The following is a 10,989-nucleotide window of genomic DNA, read 5'->3' as shown; positions in this document are numbered from 1 at the left end:
CTTTTGGAAGCGCTTAACCAAGGAGCATATGCCTAGTCTTATAGAGAGGGAGAAGTGGAGAGAGAAAGAATCTGAAGGAAGGAGGCGTAGTACTTGTTGCAGAACCGAACCAGCCACGCAGAATATGGCCTTCGGGTAGGATTGTGTCTACTCCGGCCTGGACAAGATGAGATGGTCCGAGCAGTCACGGTGCGTTCTCAACGCGGGGAGTACAAGAGACCAATCACCAAACTGTGTTTCTTAGAGGAAGGCAAGACCTATTGTAAGTCTAGAAACTGTAAATCGACTTGATTTTGTGTCGCAACGAGGGGCGGGAATGTGCCTCCGCTCCCGGTTTTAGGCGCGATTTTGATTGACAGTTAAATGAACACGTGACAATGAGGAATGAACACATGTGTTATGAGTCTTTCGCGTTAAGAAACGTTGAGGAAATATTTCTGTGTTTTATGGTGTTGACTCCTCGGCAGGGAAATTAATACAGAACTATGGTGAATCGAAATCTGACACCATGATCAATTTGGGAGGCTTAGGTTTTACTTTGGATTTAAAATTAATGTTTTTTGAATTTAAACTTAACTTGTTTCCCCAAATAAAATAATTTACTGAGTAGAGACAGCAGCCTAAGGACAGCTTTTTATGTTGTTATTGATCGACAGGAGATAAAACATTTCCAGGATGCAATTTTATAGCAAGAAAATATTTTTGATGCTACGTATTAATTTTATAGAATATGTTCCTTTTTTAGTGGACCGTTTCGTTGGACTGAAGCAAAAAATACTCTGCTCCTACGTGAATTATACTCCTTGGAGCCATCTCTGCACAAAGTTGGCTGCAAAAAAGATGACCAGAAGACGAAGATGCACTTCCATGTAGAGATAAAGCCATGACCACATGGGCGAAGGCTGGAACAAGTGGAGAAGCCTCTCATTCTGGGGAAAAAAAGAGCCACAGAGAAGAAGACTGTAAAGAGAAGAGGAAGAAAAAGAAGAGCTAGTTCTGATCCTTTCCAGTATTTAGCAGAGAAAACACCTAAGGAAACAGACCTCAGAAAAGAAGAGCTGGAACTTCAAAGACAGCAGCTGCATCTTCAGGCTAAACAACAAAAAGAACAATTCAAAGTGCAACAAGAGCAGATGAAGCAGATGATGCAAAGTCAAGTGAGCACACAAAGCCTTATTCTTGCTCTATTACAAAAACGTACAAAGTGATAACATTTGACAGTTTTATTGTTTGAGAGCTTGGTTATTTTGCCATCCCACACATTCAAGACAATTCAAAGGGGCATTTTGGAGACTCTAATATGTTGTTTTGTTTCACAGCACCTTTATCAAACTGTTGCATTTTTCTGTTAGTTATCAGAAAATTCCCCCACAATACATAAGCATGCGTGGTGAACTTTGTTTAGTAAATTGTTGTAAGTAGAAACAAGAGAAGCGATAACTTGTTTATTGTCCATGTTTTCCATAATACAGGAATTTAATAATTTTTACCGAAGTGGTCATGAAATTGTTATTTCTTTGACAGTTTGGGTCCATTATCTTTTTCATACAGGAATTAAGTTAGCAGTGAATATAAGTCACTGTATTGGTTGATAGTTAAGTTGTTGCACATACCATAGATGATTACCATGGCAACTGCATACTTAACTCCAAGGTTTACCAACTTCATTCCATTACAACAGTGGAAAATTAACTTAGTGTCAATCAGAGTTTTCTGTGCCCTCCTTCACCGGTTCAGAGCCCCTCCCTGACCAAACACCCGGCAAACAAAGACAACGCTGACCAATGTTTTAAAATCTGAACAGTGCTTTATAAGAACTTCATAGGTTATACTAATCGGTCGCTTTGTCCTGGTTTCAAGTGAACATTTCTTTTATTCTTTTTAAAGCCTTGCTGCTTTCTCTTTTTAACTTTCATTTTGACGGACTGAAGACTCACCAGACACTAGCAATGAACTTGTATGAAAAAATAAAATCTGGAATCCTGGATTAGCTGCTTGAACAACCTATTATATTTTGCAACTTGGCATGGGCTCAAACATCTCTATTTGATATACTATGGTGCCAGTAGGCCAAACAATCTTGAACAGTTGGTGGATCAAGTTGAAAATGTGTTGATTTTGTGTTACTATAAAGGCAGGTAAGAATATTTCTAGACAGTGCCGAAACTATATACTGCTTTCCAATTGCGCTTAATCCTGACTTTAAGTTTTTCTTGAAATCTATGAACTTGAAGTAGTTGGAGATATCGTCAATAACAGCCATTTCACCAGGTTGTACGAAAACTAAGACCCTCGAAAACTAAGACCTAAGACCCGTCTCACTGTTTGGAGATTACGAAAACTACCGAAGATCCCCTAAAATGGAATCCGTCGAAATATGAAGTCAAATTGTAAGCGACATAGGTCTAACCTGTCAAATTATCTTCTGTCCGATTCTTCCCACCGAGTTTTAGGTCAAGATTTAACGGTGAATTTACGGGTCTTAGTTTTCGCAATTTTGAAAACAAAGATCCCCCTACCTACAAAACCAATCCGTAAAATATATATGAAGCCGAATTACGGCCGTTGAAAGACTATAATCCGTAAAACAACCAAAAACTATCATTCGCGTTCTGACGATCCGCTTCTTCTAATAATTTGCAGACCGTATCAGTATTGAGGCTTTAAAAAGAGGATGAAAAGCCATAGACTACCTGGGTATAATTGTACACTGAAAATATGCCTCACCTTGCCGATTGATCTATAATTTTGGTTGTTTATCCTTAAAAATCGTAAAATTGGCTTTCCACTGGAGATGGATTTTCGCCTTCGTGTCTCTGAGGCCGTGATTACGTTATGTATTGTAAAGAATATACTCTATAGCAGAAAATTCTTGTGTTTTGTTGAATTTTATTTTTTCTGAAATTAAAAACGCAAAATTTTCAAGATGATGCCATGCTAGCACAGGAAATTCATTCATTCATTGATTTTAGCCAGTATCCCTCACAAACTAGTTCTCCTTGCCCCCACCCTACCCCTCAACTACCCTGACACTGTAACTTTTTACCTGGTTTCCGGTGAGCTCCGGGGTGTGGCGTGTAGCATATACTCTTTTTTTTTTCGCCCTTTTAATGAATTGAAGCATTTTTCTGGCAATGGCTTAGGCATGGCCAGAAAACGAAAAAGAAAACTGTTTTGTGTGATATGTAACCGATAACGCCGTTGACCTTTAGTGCGACAAACGCAGACTGCAGACTTGCAGACTGGCAGGTAAGCGAGGTAAACCATGATGTGGAATGCTTCAAAAGATTCTATTCTAAGAATCTATTTTAGGGATAGGGAATCTGTTAAAGCATTTCACAACAATGTTTACCTCGTTACCTGCCAGTCTGCAGTCTGCGTCTGTCGCACACCGGTACGAGGTGGGTAAGCCGGGTCTCCATAGAGACATAGGACCTCCGCCATTGGACTTAATGTGTTTGCAGCAGGCCAGCCTCTTTGAGCATCCCTGCATCGTGGTGTGCACCCTCTGACCGGACCATAGAGATTTGCTATCAAACCATTTGGCAGTGCTATAGAATTTAAGAGCATGAACACGCTTGTGCCCGTTGTATACAACGCTCTGTTTTTCTCTAGAGCGGCACATGGGGCCAACCGTGCCGTCAGTGAAATCACAACAATTGGTAAGTGGACTTCCTTGTCTTGTTATAGCAGAGACGTATTGTTGAAGGCAAGCAGGGGTGAGAAATGGCTGATTCCAAGAGGTTAAACGAAACCCGTGTTCATTAAAAACCCAAACTATCATGCAAAGCTCTGGCACCGGACGTCCAAAATTTGAAATTACATCGAAATAGCGGCATGCGTATGCTAATATTTTTAGCAGTAAACCGAAGTCCTTCTAAGCTACTGCAAACTGTTCCCTGTAGGCACTTGAAACTAGCCGGAATCCGCAATGCATTCAATAAAATCGCAATATCATCCTTGGCCACCCTGAAGTGAGCTTCGCACTCGCAAGAGTTGAACACATCCTAACAGAATGGATCAAAATTCTAGTCTGGAAATTGAGGATTAACGCGTTAGTAATAATCGTAAATAGTAATAAACTCTTCATCATCGAGAAAACCATCGGGAAAAGCGATTAAAAGGGTGTTTCTAACATCTTCGAAAGAGATTTTCTTTTCCAAGCGCAGCCGTAGTCTAAGTCTTCGTTGTCACGATCTTAACGTCAAACAACAGTAAAATTTTCTCGGTCTCTTAGCGTAATCGGCCCAGTCCACGCGTGGCTTGGACTCTCACGTCCACAAGTAGTTCGTAGTCCGTAGTGACCGTATCTTAAAGTCCCTATTACTTGAGCACTACCGACTGAAGATCTCGATTAGAGCGTGCATAGCTGTCGACGAAGGTTCGCTCATTAAAACGTTCGCTTTTGTAACTCAGCATATGTTTTCTTTCCAGATCATGGTATATATTATTCAAGAATTTGTTCATACTTAGCGAGCGTATATCGAGTTATGGATGCACGCAGGAAGTTTGGAGAGCACGAAAGATGGGTGAGATTTTGCGCCTCGAGCAACTCTTATCTTGAGTGCTCTCCAAACTTCCCAAGGGCATCCATAACTTGTTATACCCACAGCTAAAAGCATAAGTAATTTTTTTTATAACATATCTGACAAAAATGCTTGCTTTTTGATTAACTGCAAAATTCTCAAAATTGTTAAGTTAAACGTGTTCATAATAGAGACCTTTAGATTCGAGGACGAGAACGACTAAGAGTACGAGATTTAACTTACAGTCGAATTCGTTGTATCGCCCTTCAAACTTCGAATAGGTTTTTCTGTTCCGTCCGAATCATTTGAGTGTGGGTGGGGTCAATGCAAGTCACAATGCAACGCGCTCGCTCAGCTTGGACCGCAAAGACAAAACTGAGAATGAGTCTAGACTGCTCAAGAATAGCGAAGGAAATCGCGAGATGAGTGGAATTTTTGTCGAGGGCGGGAGGCAGACATAAGATAAGAATAAGAAAGATCAGAAAAATCTGTGAAGAAAACTGATCGATATATTATTGCCCGAAACATGGCGATCAAAAGCAACGAACCTTGCAACACAGAAACAACCAAAGTGGATCAAAATGCACCAATCAAAAGTAAACATGTGTTTCCTAAGAGGTCCGCCAAGATGACTGACGGAAGAGAAAAACCCAAAATTCCTTCGAAGTTTGCAAAACGCGCAGCACGATACAACGAATTTGGCTGTTAAATTTTTCTCGCGTATTCTCAAAAAATAGACACCCCGGAAAGCTTCATTGTCCTTTTTTATTTTTATTAAAAAGATAGCACTGTTATCTATATTGAAGGATGGAGTTTAAGCCCTCTCTCGATCGCAAAATGATAAAACTTCTAACATTTGATAACTCGTTTTCGCCATTACGACATTCTCGCTAAAACTCGTAGTAGAATAATAATTAATAATAATTTAATTCTTATATTGGGCGCTTCCCATGAAATGATCAAGCGCGCATTACATGATTTCTATCTATAAGAATTTAATACAGGGTATCTAACTAATAATTATTTAAAATATACTATGATAAAATTAAAATATACAACATACCGTAAAAGTCCGAAAATAAGCCCCGGGGCTTATATTTTTCAAAGCCCTCTTTGAGGGGCTTATATTCGGAGGGGCTTATCTATGCAAGAAAATTTGCGTTTCAAAATCGATTGAGCTAGCCTTATAGTTGCGCGTAAATTTACTGTTTTTGCTTTGTTTTACTTTGTATTTGAGGGCAATTTTCAAAGTACAAGACCCCGGGAGGCTTATATTTGGAGGGGCGATTTAACGGAGGGTTTTTTGCGTTACCGGTTCGGGGGGGGGGGGGGTGGGGGGCTTATACATGGAGGGGCTTATTTTCGGGATTTTACGGTATTGTAAGATACTAGTAATTATCGTGATAAAAATTAATAAAAAGCTTCCCTAAAGAGGTGCGTTTTCAGATGGCACGTAAAAATCCCTAGATCTGTAATAGAACGAATCTCACGCGGAAATACATTCCAGAGTGCCGGAGCTGCGACCTGGAATGATCTGTCTCCTAATGTAACCCTCCTTTCATAAGTTGGCGTTGTAAGCAACAAAGCATCCGAGGAGGATCTTAAATTATAATTTCCTGATCTTTTAATTGACATAAGTTCTCTTAAATACGTTGGGGCGAATCCATGGATGGCCTTAAAAACAAATGGTAGAATCTTAAAACTAATGCGTTGCCTAACCGGTAGCCAGTGCAGCTCGTACAGCAACGGCGTTATGCGACAGTAGCGTGGCGCGTGACAAACTAGTCTTGCTGCGGCATTTTAAACGCGCTGGACCTTATTCAGGTGAGAAGCTGGCAAGCCATATAAAAGACTATTACAACAATCTACGCGCGAGGTAACAAACGCATGTACGAGGGCTCTATGAAGAATGAAGACGGCTACCAAGTTTTCGTGCCAAAATGACGCTGGTTCACGCTCGTGCAATACTTATCTCGTCCTCGTAGTCGTACTCGTCTTAGAATCTAAAGGTCTCTAATGTTTATTTTATTGGTAGCTATGGTGACAAGACTCCAAAATCCACACTTGCTCGGGTATATGCTTCGCTGTGGATGATCGTCGGATTGATGTTAATGTCACTCATTACTGCCCAGGTCTCCTCGACCATCACCTCTGAAAACCTGCGCTCCTTGGATGAAGAGTTTGGCAAAAAGGTAAAATAGCCACTTAAGAATTTATATATTTTTAAAAGCTTTAACAAGGAAACGAAGAAACTCTAAGTCATATCGGCAAAGTCCGATACAGCCTACAAACACTAGTTGAATGATCAGATTGCATCTTTTTATATGTTTTTTCTTAGCGGTATACGTGGTGTTTTAACCATCGGACGCAAAACTCACCCCAACCCCCCCTGGTTCGGGGGGGGGGATTTCGAAACGATTTTACCTTCAGTGGAAAGCCTTTGATCCTCTCAACAAGGTGAGGTATATTTTATGGGTGGTGGCGCTGCTAGAGGCCGCCGTCTTGGATTTTACCAAGAATTAGAAATCACGTTAAAATCCCGAGAAATGGTAATTTTTGTACTTGACATGTAAAATAACACATAAATAAGCACTTTGCATCATTTTCTTCGCAAGCTTTACTCTTAGTATTGAAAATAGTTGAAAAAACATGCATTTTCACTGAAAAATGGCTTGATCACCTGCGAGTTACTGAAATCGGCAGGTACTGATGTTTTCTCGTCGGGGGGGGGGGGGGGGGGGGGGGGGGGGGCAACCACCCCTCGTTTTACGTCCGAGGATTAAGACACCAAAAGACACCGAGTCGGAAACAAAGTCAACATCCTCTCTTTACTCTTTCTTCATCGCTTAACTTTCAATTCTCGGATGCAAGTACGAAGTACACCATAATCTTTCCAATTCTTCCGGGAAGCAAGCTTGACGACTCCCAAAAGCAATACATCCAATGAATTAATGAAACTATATATACTACAGACGGTAATGGAAAATGTGTCAGCATTGTAAATTTTAACAAGAACAATAAAAAAACTGATATTTGCCTTTCGATGTTGACCGGCGTTCAAAACAAACCCATTGTTCAGCTGCTGACAAAGTGTATGGGCATCGAAAACTAACGAAGAGGAGGCACATCTCATAGATCAAATATATTTTTTTGCATTTTGTTCCACATTGTTTAAGGTGATGATTACAATGTTTATTTTCAACCGTTGTCATGTTCGCGAAATGGCAGTTTTCATCTAGAGCACAGTACCATTGAGAGCGCATTTCATAGAATTTAAGGTTTAATTGTTATACTTGAAGACAAAATGCCAAAGTGTGAGAGGGAAAGACTAGCACTATGTGTTACAAAGCGATAGGCTACTTGCACTAAGAGGTCATGTGACCAATGCTTCCTTTAAACATTGATTTGGAATTTTGGTGATGCCAAAAATTGACAGAGCACATAAAAATTACCTTACACCCGAAATTTGAGAGGAAACGCATTTAAGGGACACATTTTATGGCACTTCGATTTTACAACAAAGTAGTATGATTTGTATTTGCCGCCAAGTTGGAGGGCATACTCTTGCCCTCCAACATGGCGGCCAAAACTACTTTTTGCTTATATCTTGTTGAACGTTTGATAGTTACTCTCAGATGTGCTGTAAAGGATACCACATCAACTTTTCAACATTTTCCTTGAAGTTTAAGTTATAAGTTTGTGTTCAGAAAGAGGTAATTCATAAATTTAAAAAATTACATTTTGGTCAAGTGACCAGCTACGATCTGACTCATTTTAAGAAAATAGTGCTGGTTTGAAAAACCAAATCAGTATTATCACATCATTTTGTTTAAGATATGACCCACTAATCGTTTTTCGAAGGCAAAATCGTATAACTTTCATTTTCATAAAAACGATGTCATCACATGACCTCTTAGTGCAAATGGCCTATTTGTGAACGACAAACAAAGGATTCACGCCATGTAAGGGAATCCCAAACAGTCTTGGATCTGGAGTCTACGCTGTGGATACCGGATTCCCAGGTACTGGATTCCAGTCTTTGTCAGTGAAACTACGTTTCTTGAGATGTATTCCGGATTCCACAAGCATTTTTTGCGGATTCCGAATTCCACGGACGAAACTTTCCTGGATTTCAAAATCCGGTTGCCCTTACATCAGCCTCAGGGAGTGCAGCACCATTGTTTTTATCTTTGACGTTTACTCAGCCCAAAAGGGGTTGTTTTCTGTTCCTTCAGCTATTCCTTTAGTATTGATGTATTGATATCTAAATATGCTCTTCGTAATACTGCATAATGATTCTAAAAAAATTGAAAAGGAAAATTCGCATTTGACGGGTCCAGTGTGATACTTTCCAGGTTCATTAATCACAGTTTAGCCATTTCGTAAACATCAAGTTTTTGTTTGACTCTTTATTTTCTGACCATCTACAGTTTCAATCTCTTTGCCCGTTCGCAGCTTTATCATGTAAAAATTTCCTTCCTAGATTGGAGTTCCAAAGGGAAGCAAAGAATTTTTTAAGAACAGCAGCTTTGAAGCTCATTCAGTGACTGGTAAATATACTTTTTTCTAACGAATTCTTGTATAAGTTTTTAATTTAATTTAGTTTGTGTATATAAAGAAAAATTAAACTTTAAAACCCGGCGTTACTCGACGTTTCGATGTTTCAAACATCATTACCAAAAGTGCGAAATGTTAAGTTTCAAAGTTGTTTAAAGAGCCGAAGTTTGAATCAATTAGACTGTATTCGTGCGTGTCTCACTGTTCTGTAGGTTTTTCATAGAAAAGCTTAACAATAGGTGCAGTTACACGGGACACTTTTACCGTGGAAAATGGGTAATTGGCGTGGTGCGTGTGACCGGACTGTCCCAAGATAAATTTACCATGGGAAATATCCATGGTTACGTCAAAAAGAAGAAAGAAACCGCCCATGACATTTAACGTGGTAAATAGCTGAGGGTTTTCGATACCCAAGGCAAACAGAGCCAATCAGGTTTCTTCATTTGACACCAACATTAAACCACAAAAACTATAATTTATTTTTCGACATTTTTGGCTTTTTTTTTAAATTTTACCTTCTTGAGCTATTTAAAAAAAATAGCTCATTTCTCTGTGTGGTCTGAGCGTATGTATCTTTGTGGCTGTGTGTGTTATGATGTGTGTTAGAGGGGCCAATAAGGTTGAAAGTACTATGATTTGAAGCTAGGAACCGACGAGATTTTGGCATCTAAACCATGACATTGTCAAAAGTCAAAAAAGGGTACTTGTGACTGCCCCGATCTTGGTTCTTCACAATTACTAGTTTTTGGTCTTTTATTACGGCTAAAGGTGTTTAGAAGAATAACATTTAAATATCTTCAGGATTCAAACACTAAGCAGTAACGGAGCTGTTTAGGGGCTCTTATTTTTGTGTGGGTGCTGCTTCGAGACATTTCTGACCTAATTTGGCTACCTCGAACGGTGCAACGCACGTATTTGTTTAATTATGAGTTCTGTTTCATCTGCTTCAAGGTAGACTATAAAGAATCATATATTTTTCAAAGTGCTTCAAATGAGACGTTAATAACTGATATTTAGATATGGACTTTAATTCGGTAGTATGCGGCCTATAAATTATGGTTTTAGAAGTTTGAAAGGAAGCTTATTTTTTTGAAATCTATACCGAGTAAGTTAATCCTGTAAATATAAGCTTTATTCAGTCTCGCTTACAGAGTTCAACAGACCTTTTTCGTTCCGGCAAACGTGAATTAAGTGAACAGATGATACATGCTTGCTGCTTAAGAGTCCCCGATTTCCTTGAAGATACTTTCCCCCTGATTAAGACAAAAACATCATATATTTAGAAAAAAGTATAACTAGCAGAAACACATTCTGCAATCCTTCATTTTCTTATCTTTTCTGAATGTGCTCTTTTCATTTGTGCATTTTCACTGTAGAATATTCCACAGAAAAGGATCTTTTAAAGAGCCTTGAAAATGGAAGTGTGGACCAGATTTGGCTGTTTGATTGCAAAGCTAAGGCAGACTTCCCTCTCATGGTTGTAAAAGTTCATCATGAAGCACCAAAAATCGGGGTACAAATAACGACACGAGATACAGAAGATGGTCGGCATTTCTCAGATTGGGTTGAGAACAATCGTTATTTTGTTGACGAAGATGATTATGATGATGAAGATTGCAGATATCCGTTAAATGGAGGACGAGACCAGAATATCCGGGTGGCTGACGCTCACACTCAGGGGTGTTCAGATGTAAGAAAATTTCATTTTCTATTTCATTTTAGGCATCAGTTGTGTTATTGTCTCGAATTCTCCGATACAAAAACGTCCATTCTGCATGAACTAAATCGCAAGAAAACTGTAAAAATTGAAATAAGTACTTTAAAGTTAGTCAGTTACCATTGCTAGCCCCCTTAGCGTCATGTGCATGTAAACCACCTCCTCCTACTAGCGTCACAATCTTTCTCT

At 39.3% G+C, this 10,989-nt stretch overlaps 1 long non-coding RNA gene and 1 pseudogene across 1 annotated transcript; one reads left to right on the top strand and one right to left on the bottom strand.

Annotated features, from left to right (window-relative positions):
• Nucleotides 1-3,356: 3,356 nt before the first annotated feature.
• Nucleotides 3,357-5,403, bottom strand: LOC140926253 (uncharacterized; annotated as a pseudogene).
• Nucleotides 5,404-6,574: 1,171 nt separating this feature from the next.
• LOC140928707 (uncharacterized) lies at nt 6,575-10,670 on the top strand. Its single transcript, XR_012164662.1, has 3 exons — nt 6,575-6,718; nt 9,010-9,076; nt 10,460-10,670. It is a non-coding gene; the product is annotated as an uncharacterized lncRNA (long non-coding RNA).
• The last annotated feature ends 319 nt before the right edge of the window (nt 10,671-10,989 follow it).

Source organism: Porites lutea, chromosome 2 (assembly GCF_958299795.1).
Source record: "Porites lutea chromosome 2, jaPorLute2.1, whole genome shotgun sequence".
Taxonomy (NCBI): Eukaryota; Metazoa; Cnidaria; class Anthozoa; order Scleractinia; family Poritidae; genus Porites; species Porites lutea.
The sequence above is the reverse complement of the archived record's forward strand: the minus strand, read 5'-3'. Positions and strand labels throughout refer to the sequence as shown.